Below are 12,724 nucleotides of genomic sequence, written 5' to 3' on the forward strand. Positions count from 1 at the left end.
CCTAGGACTTTCTTTTCAATAGCACTGTGGACACCTGCACATCACACATACTGCTGCAATTCACCACCACCTTCTTAAGGGCATTCAATGTGGGTAATACATGCTGACCCAGCCACCAACACCCACATCTCATAAATGAATAAAACATAGAGGGGTTGTAAAATCAAAACTAGAGGGTTAACACATTGGACAGAGGAAGATCCACTGACTTTAGTGACCATGGATTGGTGTGGGATATAGTGAGGGAAACTCCCAGTTGCTTTTCCTGGTTATTATCTGTTGACCCACATTGGAAGATTGTGTGTTGATGAGAAAAAGCATAGGATTCCACAGAGCTGAACACTGTACCAGCATTCACATGTTCAGGAGAATGGTGGTTTGAAGTGTATAAGTTTTTAGATTTCGAAAAGGGTATTGCCCAGAAATGCAATATTGCAACACCCAAAGAATGCTGTATGTTCTTAAGAGAGTGAACAGCTCTGGATCTCAAAAGGAGCTAAACTGGCTATCTAGGTCTCTCTCATAGTTCGAGTAGCAATATCCTTCATAGCAATGTGACTCATAGCTATCAGGCAATAAACGACACCTTGTTTAACACAAGAACATTTACTTATTAGACTTTACCAAGCTACACCAAGCAAGTCCCATAAATCTCAAAGGAAGATGGTGGCACTAAATCTACCTTATGGGATCCAAAAGTCCAGGCAGCATGGTGAGCAGGAAGGAGAATTCAGCATCTAACAACTGTCACTTACTAGCACGGTTTTAAGGATCTGGGAGGCTCCATGTAGAACTTGTTTTTCTGAGGTCAGTCATCCTGGCCCCAATTGCATTGAGGAAAAGCCAATATTTTAGAAGGTGGAGAGGGGAGTCCACCACTAACTTGAATAAGAAACAGGGACATTACCTGTGGTACATTTGGATTCTTCTTGTTGATAATTTGCTGAAAAAATACAGAGGCAGAGAATGCTTGTGATGGAATGAACATTTTTCAGCCATATTACAGGAGCAGGTGATTGTTTAGTTCTGCAAGCACTGCATGGTTAAATATCTAGCCTTGTGTCTTCACAAGAGGAGAAAAATTAGAGGAGAGCATATTGGCAAGTTGTCTATACTTGATCTCAGTGGAAAACCTAATTTGCAATCTTCAGATAAGGTCATGGTAAATGGTTGAGTGAGTTTAATCACAGTGTAAGTACTTGAGCGAGAAAACATTGTGAACGCAATGCGATTTGTTAAACATTATACTTCCAGTTTGTACTATATACGAAATTACTTAAAATTATCTCAGAGAACAGAATTAGTTGGCCCAAATAATCTGCATGGGTATTTACACAAGCTGTCTTCCAGTCAAACTCTTATCACATCACACTTACAACACACCTTTCTATCCCTTTTTATTCTCTAGCATACTTGTCTAATTTCCTTTTGAAGTTTATCTGATCCATTCCTTGCAATCCAGTCCCAAAGTCTAACCACAATCTAAGTCAATAAATTTCTATGTATTAGGATTTATTACCAACTATTTTATATGTACAACCCTTAATGTTGGATTCTTCAGCAAGTAACAGCTTTACATAAAACCACAGGAGTTGGAGAAGAAGACCATACAACTCTTTGAGCCTACTCAAAGTTCAATAAAATCATTACCTCATTTGATTCTGACCTGACCTCCATTTTTACCCATGCATCCATCCAGCCCCCATAAATTCTGATGCCCTTCTCAAAGTCTGTCTAACTCAAACTTCAATAAGCCAGATTCTACCACTTGCTGTGGAAGCAGATTCCAAAGATTTAAACTGTCCCTGGTGAGGAAAAAAAGTCTTTGTCAACCCCATCTTAAATGAGGTAAGCCTTACTTTGCCTCCTAATTCTGGATTCCTCTCCAAGAGAAACATCCCAGACCATATCAAGACCTCTCTGAATGTGGTCATGTCTCACTTTTCTACCCTGCAACAAATACTGACCCAACTTGCTCAACCTTTCCTCATAAGGCAAACCCCTTATCCCTGCAATCAACTAAGTGAACTTCTTCCAACAGAAATATGTTGCTCCTTAAGCAAGTTGACCAAAACTGTACACAATACTCTCACCAATGGCAAATAAAGTTGTAACATGACTTAGATTAGATTACTTACAGTGAGGAAACAGGCCCTTCGGCCCAACAAGTCCACACCGACCCGCCGAAGTGCAACCTACACAGATCCATTCCCCTACATTTACCCCTTTACCTAACACTATGGGCAATTTAGCATGGCCAATTCAGCTAACCTGCACATTTTTAGATTGTGGGAGGAAATCGGAGCATCCGGAGGAAACCCACGCAGACACGGGGAGAATGTGCAAACTCCACACAGAGAGTTACCTGAGGCGGGAATTGAACCCTGGTCTCTGGCGCTGTGAGGCAGCAGTGCTAACATACTGTGCCACCGTGCTGCCCAGACGGTGGGCGGCACGGTGGCACAGTGGTTAGAACTGCTGCCTCACAGCGCCAGAGACCAGGGTTCAATTCCCGCCTCAGGTAACTCTGTGTGGAGTTTGCACATTCTCCCCGTGTCTGCGTGGGTTTCCTCCGGGTACTCCGGTTTCCTCCCACAGTCCAAAGATGTGCAGGTCAGGTGAATTGGCCATGCTAAATTGCCCATAGTGTTAGGTAAAGGGGTAAATGTAGGGGAATGGATCTGTGTAGGTTGCGCTTCGGCGGGTCGGTGTGGACTTGTTGGGCCGAAGGGCCTGTTTCCACACTGTAAGTAATCTAATCTAATCTTTCGCTTCGAGAAGTTCCTTCAGCAGTCTAACTGTCCCCACTCTGCTAAAGCATTACCCATTCATATAAGTTAATAAGACATTCTCAATGTTGACTGAGGCTGGGCACCTTAAAGCATTTGTATAGACACATAGATTTCTGTCTTATCACCCAAGCAGGATCAATGCTGAACCATATAGCACGTTAATTGAATCAGAGGCTGTGTGGACTCACTAATGAATACTGATATTTTGATCAAGTGATTTATGACAGCAAATGATTGGAAAATCTCCATGCGCTGTTTAGAAAATAATGACTTCACAGTCTCATGAATCTTTTAATGCAAAACAGAGGCTATTTGAACAGCCAAAAAAAAAGTCACACATGACAAGTGGGGAATTTTACCAGATCCTGCACCATGCACCAAGTCATTTGCCACATGGTTCCTGCCACAACGTTAAAGCAAAAAGAGGATTTTTTTTTTGAATATCACTATATGAGAAAATGACATGACCTTTTAAAACTAGGTTCTAGTCACAATCTTAGCCTGCTAGACACACTTTCCTCATTCCTGAAGAAGGGCTTATGCCCGAAACGTCGATTCTCCTGTTCCTTGGATGCTGCCTGACCTGCTGCGCTTTTCCAGCAACACATTTTTGGCTCTGATCTCCAGCATCTGCAGTCCTCACTTTCTCCTTTAGTCACAATGGGCTGGAATTCCTTCTCTCATTTTCCCTAGACCTCTCTGTCTCTTCTTAAGCCTATCACATTTAGTCATTTAAAACAAAATGTTCTTCCATGGAGTATGGGTTTCAATGGTACAGCCAGCTTTTGTCCTCATTTCTCCTTATGTGGCTCCTAATAAACCATCTTCTAATTAATAGTCTTGGGAAGCATCTTGGGTTGGTTTACTTTCCTAAAGAGTACTCCATAAATGCAAAATTTTGTTGTGCTGATTTAAATCCAGAATGTAGAGGTTGGGAATCACTCAACCTAAATTACAACCTCAATTTTCTTACATGTTCCATAAGCTTTGTTCAGAATGAATAAAACAAGAAATTAGTGTCAAAGACAATACTCCCTAAAAAGGACATTAAAAACAAGAGCACTTCATGCAGGCAGAAACTCGAGGGGAAAGAATAAAAACCACACCAAGTTTGTTTAATTGTAAAATAGATAGCATAAATTACAAAGCTTTTTGCATTCATCTCATTAGTCCATTTTAAGAGGTTGCTGAGTGACTGCAGCTTTAAGGCCTAGTCATTAATTTGGACACCACTAACATATTTTCATTTGCTGCTGAGTAATTCACTGCTTTCTCTTTGCAGAGCTGTAAATAGTGAAGGGAATCCAGCATTAAAAAAGCATTGCACCGTTACAAAAGCGAGGTTGGCTGATTCAGCATCAACGTTTCAGTAAATGAATTTATAATAATGCAGACCTCTTTAACATCTAAGAACATAAATGGTTGGGATTGTTGGTTTTGTCCCATTGTGTTGTGTAAGCTGTTTGCACATCAGACTGCAGAAATTTCCATAACAGCAACATTGCAGTTTTACTGGACAATATCAATGTTTTGTAACAGTCATCAGTAATGTTAAAAAAAACTCCCTTGTGTAATCAATCAAGGTACATTAGCATTGTTACCAAGGTTAGTGCGTTAGCATTCTAACTGAACCACTTTCTTTGTCAGCTTGGTGCCTGATCCCATTATCATGTTAAGAGTCGGCAAATTAAACTACTGAGGTGCTTAACTCAGTGTTGTTCATTCAATCTGTGGTGCACACTCTCTCACCTACTGAGATTCAGAGAGTTTTGTTGCAAATTTTGCAGACTTATTCTTTAAGGTTCCCCCAGATTTCACATGACAAGTTATACAGTACCTTTCCCAGTTTAAAAAATGTCATTTATGGGATATGGACAAACATTTAATGCCCATCCCTAATTGCCGATTGAACTGATTGGCAACTGATTGGCTTGTCAGGGCCACTTCAGGGAGCAGTTAAGAGTCAATCACATTGCTACAGAATTATAATCACATGGAGGCTAGAGCAGGTAAGGATAGAGGATCTTCTTCCCTGAAGAGATTAAGTGAACCAGATGAGTTTGAGCAACAATTGACATTGGTTACATGGTCACCATAAGGCCAATCAGAGATGTACAGCATGGAAACAAACCCTTTGGTCCAACTTGTCCATGCTGACCAGATATCCCAAATTAATCTAGTCCCATTTGCCAGCACTCGGCACATATCCCTCTCAACCCTTTCTATTCATATACCCATTCAGATGCATTTTAAATGCTGTAATTGTACCAGCTTCCACCACTTCCTCTGGCAGCTCATTCCATACAAGCACTACCCTCTGTGTGAAAACGTTGTCCCTTAGGTCCCTTTAAATCTTTTCCCTCTCACCTTAAACCTATGCCCTCTAGTTTTGGACACCCCACTCCTGGGGAAAGGACCACGTTTATTCACCCTTTCAATAGTGCTCATTATTTCAATTTCATCGTTCAGTATAATGGATCTGACCCCATGTCTCGAGAACATTGGTTTGCTGGATCTCTACAGCACAAGGGCCCCAAAGGTAATCAAGCACTTGATGTGGAATTGCCACAGTCGCCAAATAGGACAGAGCAAAGCACCCACAAGCAGCAAGTCCATTTTCTTTTTGGTGATGTCAATTGACCCATAAAATTACTATAGCCCCAGAGGACAGCCCTGCCATTAGACAGGGAGGTGATCAGTGGTGGTTTAACCTCTGGGGAAGGGCAAGGTTGAGAAGGCAGGACCTCATGGTGACCTCAGCCAATGTGAAACCCTGTGGTTGCTATCACTCTGCATCGCAAACCAACCATCCGGCCAACTAACCTCTGACATCCAAATGTCGAGAGATATTGATCGAATCATTGAATCCCTCCAGTGTGGAAGCAGGCCATTCAGTCCATCGTATCCACACTGGTGCTCCAAAGAGCATCCCAGCTAGACCCTGTAACCCAGCATTTTCCATAGGTAATCCACTACCCGCACATCCCTGGACACTATGGGCAATTTAGCATGGCCAATCCACCCTGAGCTGCATATCTTTGGACTGTGGGAGGAAACCAGAGCGTCCAGAGGAAACCCGTGCAGGCACAGGGAGAATGTGCAAATTCCACACAGACAGCTCCCTGAGGGTGGAATCGAACCAAAGTGCCCGACACTGAAGCAGCAGTACTAACAGCCATTGTGGTGTTTCATTTTTGATATAGGGCCATTGAATCTTCTGCATCCACCAATGGTGGCAGATAGGAACCTGGTTTAATATCTCAGCTGAAAGAAGCTACATAGAACAACATAGCAGTCCCTCAGTACTGTACTCAAGCATGAGCTGAGATTTCAAATTCATGGAGCAGAACTTGAAACCAACGCCTTATGATTCATTGGCAAGGGCAACTATTGTTCCTCATCTGGATGTGCTGCACATAATCCATCATCGTTATTCAGGACGTAGTTTTCCCCCACTCCAGCTTCCATATGCTCTTATAGAGTCCAGACAGAATATGCTGCAACACTACTCACATTTCAGCTACACCAAGTAAAATATAAGGCAAAGAAATGAAAGCCAACTCAAGAAAGTAAATGTGAGGTGAAGTCACCACAAGGATGGTCCTATAAGAGTTTTAAAGGTGTGGCGGGGGGGTTGGGGTAAGTGTTTAGAGATTGCATTCTGAATGTGGGACCTGAAGTGATCAGCGCCAATGGGAAGGAGATGTCATGGGAAGTAGTTGAGAGCTCAGAGAGTCTGAGGAAATTGCAAAGGGCATAGCTGCTAGACTGGGTCTACAGCAGGTAGTGAGGGAACCAAAAGAGGGAAAGATATACCTGACCTCATCCTCACCAATCTGCCGGCTACAGGTGTGTCTGTTCATGACAGTATCGATAAGAGTGACCACTGCATAGTCTTTGTGAAGACAAAGTCCTGCCTTCACATTGAGAATAGCCTCCATCGTGTTGTGTGGCACTAACATCATGCTAAATGGGACAGACTTCAAACAGATCTAGCATCTCAAGACTGGGCATCCACGAGACGCTGTGACCATCAACAGCAGGAGAATACTCCTCCAGCACAATCTGTAATCTAATGGCTGGAATATCTCTCACTCAACCATTACCATCAAGCCAGGGGATCAACCCTGGTTCAATGGAGAGTGCAGGAGGGCATGCCAGGAGCAGTATCAGGAATACTTGAAACGAGGTGTCAACCTGGTGAAGCTACCAAAGAAGGCCACCTGCACACAAACCAGCATTAAGCAGCAAGTAATAGGTAGAGCTAAGCAATCCCAGAACCCAACGGATCAGATTTAAGTTCTGCAGGCCTGCCACACACAGCTGTGACTGGAGGTGGGAAATTAAATAACTCACCGGAAGAAGAGGATCCACAAATATCACTATCCTCAATGATGGAAGAGCCCAGCACAGCAACGCAAAAGCTAAGGCTGAAGCATTCAGCCAGAATTACTGAGTGGACGATCCATCCTGGCCTCCTCCCCTGCATCACAGATACCAGTCTTCAGTCAATCCGATTCACTCCATGTGATAGCAAGAAATGGTGGGAAGCACTGACAACATTCTGCCAACACTGCTGCCTTTATAGTACACAAAACAAAACTTTTCACTGTATCTCTGTACACGTGACAATAATAAATCAAATCAAATCAAATCAAATTAATTCAAACATCTACCCAACATTGTGGAAAATTGCCCATGTATATCCTGTACACTAAAAGCTCCTTGAAAGTTGAGTCGCAGGTAGATAGGATAGTGAAGAAGGTGTTTGGTATGCTTTCCTTTAGTGGTCAGAGTATTGTGTACAGGAGTTGGGAGGTCATGTTGTGGCTGTACAGGACATTGGTTAGGCACTGTTGGAATATTGCGTGCAATTCTGGTCTCCTTCCTATTGGAAAGATGTTGTGAAATTTGAAAGGGTTCAGAAAAGATTTGCAAGGATGTTGCCAGAGTTAGAGGATTTGAGCTATAGGGAGAGGCTGAACAGGCTGGGGCTGTTTTCCCTGGAGCGTCAGAGGCTGAGGGGTGACCTTATTAGATTAGATTAGATTAGATTACTTACAGTGTGGAAACAGGCTCTTCGGCCCAACAAGTCCACACCGCCCCGCCGAAGCGCAACCCACCCATGCCCCTACATTTACCCCTTACCTAACACTATGGGCAATTTAGCATGGCCAATTCACCTGACCTGCACATCTTTGGACTGTGGGAGGAAACCGGAGCACCCGGAGGAAACCCACGCAGACACAGGGAGAACGTGCAAACTCCACACAGTCAGTCGCCTGAGGCAGGAATTGAACCCGGGTCTCTGGCGCTGTGAGGCAGCAGTGCTAACCACTGTGCCACCGTGCCGCCCACTAAAATTATGAGGGGCATGGATTGGGTAAATAGACAAAGTCTTTTCCCTGGGGTCAGGGAGTCCAGAACTAGAGGGCATAGGTTTAGGGTAAGAGGGGAATGATATAAAAGAGACCTACAGGGCAACTTTTTCACACAGAGAGTGGCACGTGTATGAAATAACCTGCCAAAGAAAGTGGTGGAGGCTGGTACAATTGAAACATTTAAGAGGCATTTGGATGGGTATATGAATAGGAAGGGTTTGGAGGGATATGGGCCGGGTGCTGGCAGGTGGGACTAGATTGGGTTGGGATATCTGGTCGGCATGGACAAGTTGGACCGAAGGATCTGTTTCCATCTCTATCACTCTGTGACTAAGTCCAGCTCAGCCAATTACCACCCCATTGGTTTACTCTTGATCATCGGTAAAATGATGGGAAATGCCGTCAGCAGTGTTATCATGCAGCACTTGCTAAGCAATAACCTGCTCAGTAATGCCCAGTTTGATTTTCACCGGGGTCACTCAGCTTCTGACCTCATTAAAGCCTTAGCTCAAATATGGTCAAAAGGACTGAATTCAAGACTCTTAACATCAAGGTTGCATTCGATCAAGTGTGGTATCGAGGATCTCTGGCAAAACTGGAATTAATGGATATCGGGGGAAATCTCTCCATTGGTTGGAGTCATTCCTGGTGCAAAGGAAGATGGTTGTGGTTGTTGGAAGTCAATTATTACAGTTCCAGGAGTTTGTCAGGTTGGTGCCCTAGGCCTAATCATCTTCAGCCGCTTCATCATTGACCTTCCATCCATCATAAGGTCAGGAGTGGGAATTAGATTAGATTAGATTAGATTAGATTAGATTACTTACAGTGTGGAAACAGGCCCTTCGGCCCAACAAGTCCACACCGACCCGCCGAAGCGCAACCCACCCATACCCCTACATTTACCCCTTACCTAACACTACGGGCAATTTAGCATGGCCAATTCACCTGACCTGCACATCTTTGGATTGTGGGAGGAAACCGGAGCACCCGGAGGAAAACCACGCAGACACGGGGAGAACGTGCAAACTCCACACAGTCAGTCGCCGGAGGCGGGAATTGAACCCGGATCTCTGGCGCTGTGAGGCAGCAGTGCTAACCACTGTGCCACCGTGCCGCCCACTAATCTTTGAGGAGAAAGTGAGGTCTGCAGATGCTGGAGATCAGAGCCAAAAATGTGTTGCTGGAAAAGCGCAACAGGTCAGGCAGCATCCAGGGAACAGGAGAATCGACGTTTCGGGCATAAGCCCTTCTTCAGGAATGAGGAAAGTTTGTCCAGCAGGCTAAGATAAAAGGTAGGGAGGAGGGACTAGGGGGAGGGGCGTCGGAAATGCGATAGGTGGAAAGAGGTCAAGGTGAGGGTGATAGGTCAGACTGGGGTGGGGGCGGAGAGGTCAGGAAGAAGATTGCAGGTTAGGAAGGCGGTGCTGAGTTCGATAATGGGAATGGGAATGGGAATGTTCATCGATGATTGCACAATGTTCAGCACCATTCATGACTCCTTAGATACTGAAGCAGTTAATGTTCAAATTCAACAAGATCTGGACAATATTCAGGCTTCAGCTGGAAAGTGGCAAGTAACATTTATGCCACAGAAATGCCAGGTGAAGACCCTCACCAATAAGAAACAATCTAACCACCACCCCTTCGCATTCAATAGTGTTGCCTTCACTGAATTCCCCACTGTCACCATTCTAAGGGTTACCATTGACCAGAACTGAACTGGACTTGACAAATAAAACAATGACTACAAGAGCAGGTCAGAAACTAGGAATCCTCAGCAAGTAACTCACCTCCTGACTCCCTAAAGCTTGTTCACCATCTACGAGGCACTAGTCAGGAGTACAATGGAATACTCCCCACTTGCCTGGATAAGTGCAGCTCCAACAACACTCAACACTCAGGACAAAGCAATCTGCTTGATTTGCACTACGTCCACAAGCATCCATTTCCTCCACCACCGATGCTCAGTAGCAGCAGTGTGTACTATCTACAAGATGCACTGCAGAAATTCACCAATGATCCTTTGAAAGCACCTTCCAAACCCACAGACACTTCCATCTAGAAGGGCAAGGGCAGCAGACACATGGGAACAACACAACCTGCAAGTTCCCCTCCAAACCACTCACCATCCTAACTTAGAAATATATGTTTCCTTCACCGTGGCTGGGTCAAAATCCTAGAATTCCCTCCCTCAGGGCATTGTAGGAGAAAGTGAGGACTACAGATGCTGGAGATCAGAGTCAAGAGTGTGGCGCTGGAAAAGCACAGCAGGTCAGGCAGCATCCGAGGCGCAGGAGAATCGACGTTTCGGAATTCCTGATGAAGGGCTTATGCCTGAAACGTCGACTCTCCTGCTTCTCGAATGCTGCGTGACCTGCTGTGCTTTTCGAGCGTCACACTCTCAACTCAGGGCATTGTAGGTCAACTTACAGCACAGAGACTGCAGTGGATCAAGAAGGCAGCTCACCACCTTCTCAAGGGCAACTAGGGATGGGCAATAAATGCAGGCTCAGCCAATGATGACCATACTCATGAGTTTAAAACAAAGCCAGGCAGCCCAGAGTGGAGATGTGAGGTGGAGGGAAAGGTTATTTTAAGGCAGTGGATGCTGTTAATGGTTCATAAAGATAAAGCTGCCTTACTGATATTGGATCAAACCTCTTATGAGAGAGAGGTGACTGGTGGTGAAGTTGGTGTTGAATAGCTGAACACCAAATCTTTCTTCCTGGAACTTTTAACAAGTCTTTATTTCTTACAGCTAGTTTTAAGATTGCATTGCTCATTGTGTTATGAGAATTTAAAGAATTGTCAATAACTCTTGTTTTATATTTTGTAGGTTTCTTTTATTCATTAAGTAAGGATTTTGATGGAAAGAAAACAATATTATGAACAAGAGAACAACATATTACTCCAGAGACCAACCCAGAAAGATATACATGAATACCGTTTATTATGAGCACCTGATATCTTCATCTACTTTGGTACCATTGTATTCAATGATCAATATTTGCAGTGAATGACTAGATCACAAGAGCAGAGAAAACATATTAAACCCTGTATTCTTTTATTGTGATATAAATCACTTCCAGACAAATATATCCTGGGGGAGATTATTAGCAAACGTAATCACAAATGTTACAGAATATGGATTACTGCATGTTATAACACAATGAAAGAATTGAAAATGTGCTTGCCCTATTAAGGTGCAAAAATAATAATGGCTGTTCTACCACTTATGATTAATCTGAGCATGTAAAATCCTGTCATGTTTAATATCAGGTTCACAGTATATTAGAGGCGCAATGGCTATAACTTATGAATAATTGATTTCTTTTTAATGAAAAGTAATCTGTTATTCCATATTGTAATCATTGCTTGCTGTTATTTAAGAGAATATTCCTTCATGTTTTTCACAGTATGCTGTGTATCACCAAAAAACACCCTTATTGTTCCAAATTATAATGTATTATTCGAAGGAGAATGTGGTTTGTACTCCTCTTCCTGTGGCAGGAAGCTGGGGTTTTAGTAAAAGTCTTTAACTTTCACTCCTCCAATTCTGCCTCTTATTCATAACGAACAAGGAATAATATAGCACAGGAACAGGCCCTTCGGCCCACCAAGCCTGCACCAACACATGGCGCCTTTCTAAACTACAAGCCTTCTGCCTCTGTGCAGTCTGTATCCCTCTATTTGCTGCCTATTCATGTATCTGTCAAGATGTCTCTTCAATGTTGCTATTGCATCTGCTCCTACCACCTCCTCTGGCAGCACATTCCAGGCATTTACCACCCTCTGTGTAAAACTTTGGCTCTCACACCCCTTTAAACCTCCCCCTGCCTTTTAGCTTAAACCTATGTCCTTGGTAACTGACAACGTTTGTACAATCTCTCTTCATAGCTAATACTATCCAAACCAGGTAACATCCTGATAGACTGTTTCCATACCCTTTTCAAATCCTCCACATTCTTCTTGTAGTGTGGTGACCAAAATTGTACACAATATCTAAAAGTGGCCTAACTATTGTTCTATACAGCTGCAACATGACTTGCCAATTTTCATACTCTATACTCTAACCAATGAAGGGGAGCATGGTAGACAACTTCTTGAACACCTTCTCCACTAATCTTTGCTTTTCAATCTGTGGAAGAATTGTTAACCAAAGCAGCCATCTTGACATATATTCAAAGCCTGGAATTCATTTTAAATCTCATATTAGCGTCTGCTTGTTAAGTTTGTATGTTCCCAGGCTCAGTGAGGTGGTTGACCTTACTAACACCTGATTGTGAGTTCTTTCCCAGCATGGGAATGCTCTTCTTTTACAAGAATCTATTGTAATACTAACACTTGCTTATCAGCTACTAACTAGCACTGTCCAGACACTACATGACTGAGACTAGTGACTGGATGAAGTGCCTATTTACTCATTATGCTACAAGTAACAGTTTGCTAATTGTTAAATGATTGTAAGCTATATAATCATGCAACTCTCTGTATCTCGTCGGAGTGACTTGTGCCCAGTAGGTCGAATTGTCTCTTCCCGTGAGCTCACGA

The sequence above is a fragment of the Chiloscyllium plagiosum genome, unplaced genomic scaffold (genome assembly GCF_037043375.1).
Source record: "Chiloscyllium plagiosum isolate Xiang-an unplaced genomic scaffold, Cpla_swu_hap1 HiC_scaffold_24, whole genome shotgun sequence".
Lineage (NCBI taxonomy): Eukaryota > Metazoa > Chordata > Chondrichthyes > Orectolobiformes > Hemiscylliidae > Chiloscyllium > Chiloscyllium plagiosum.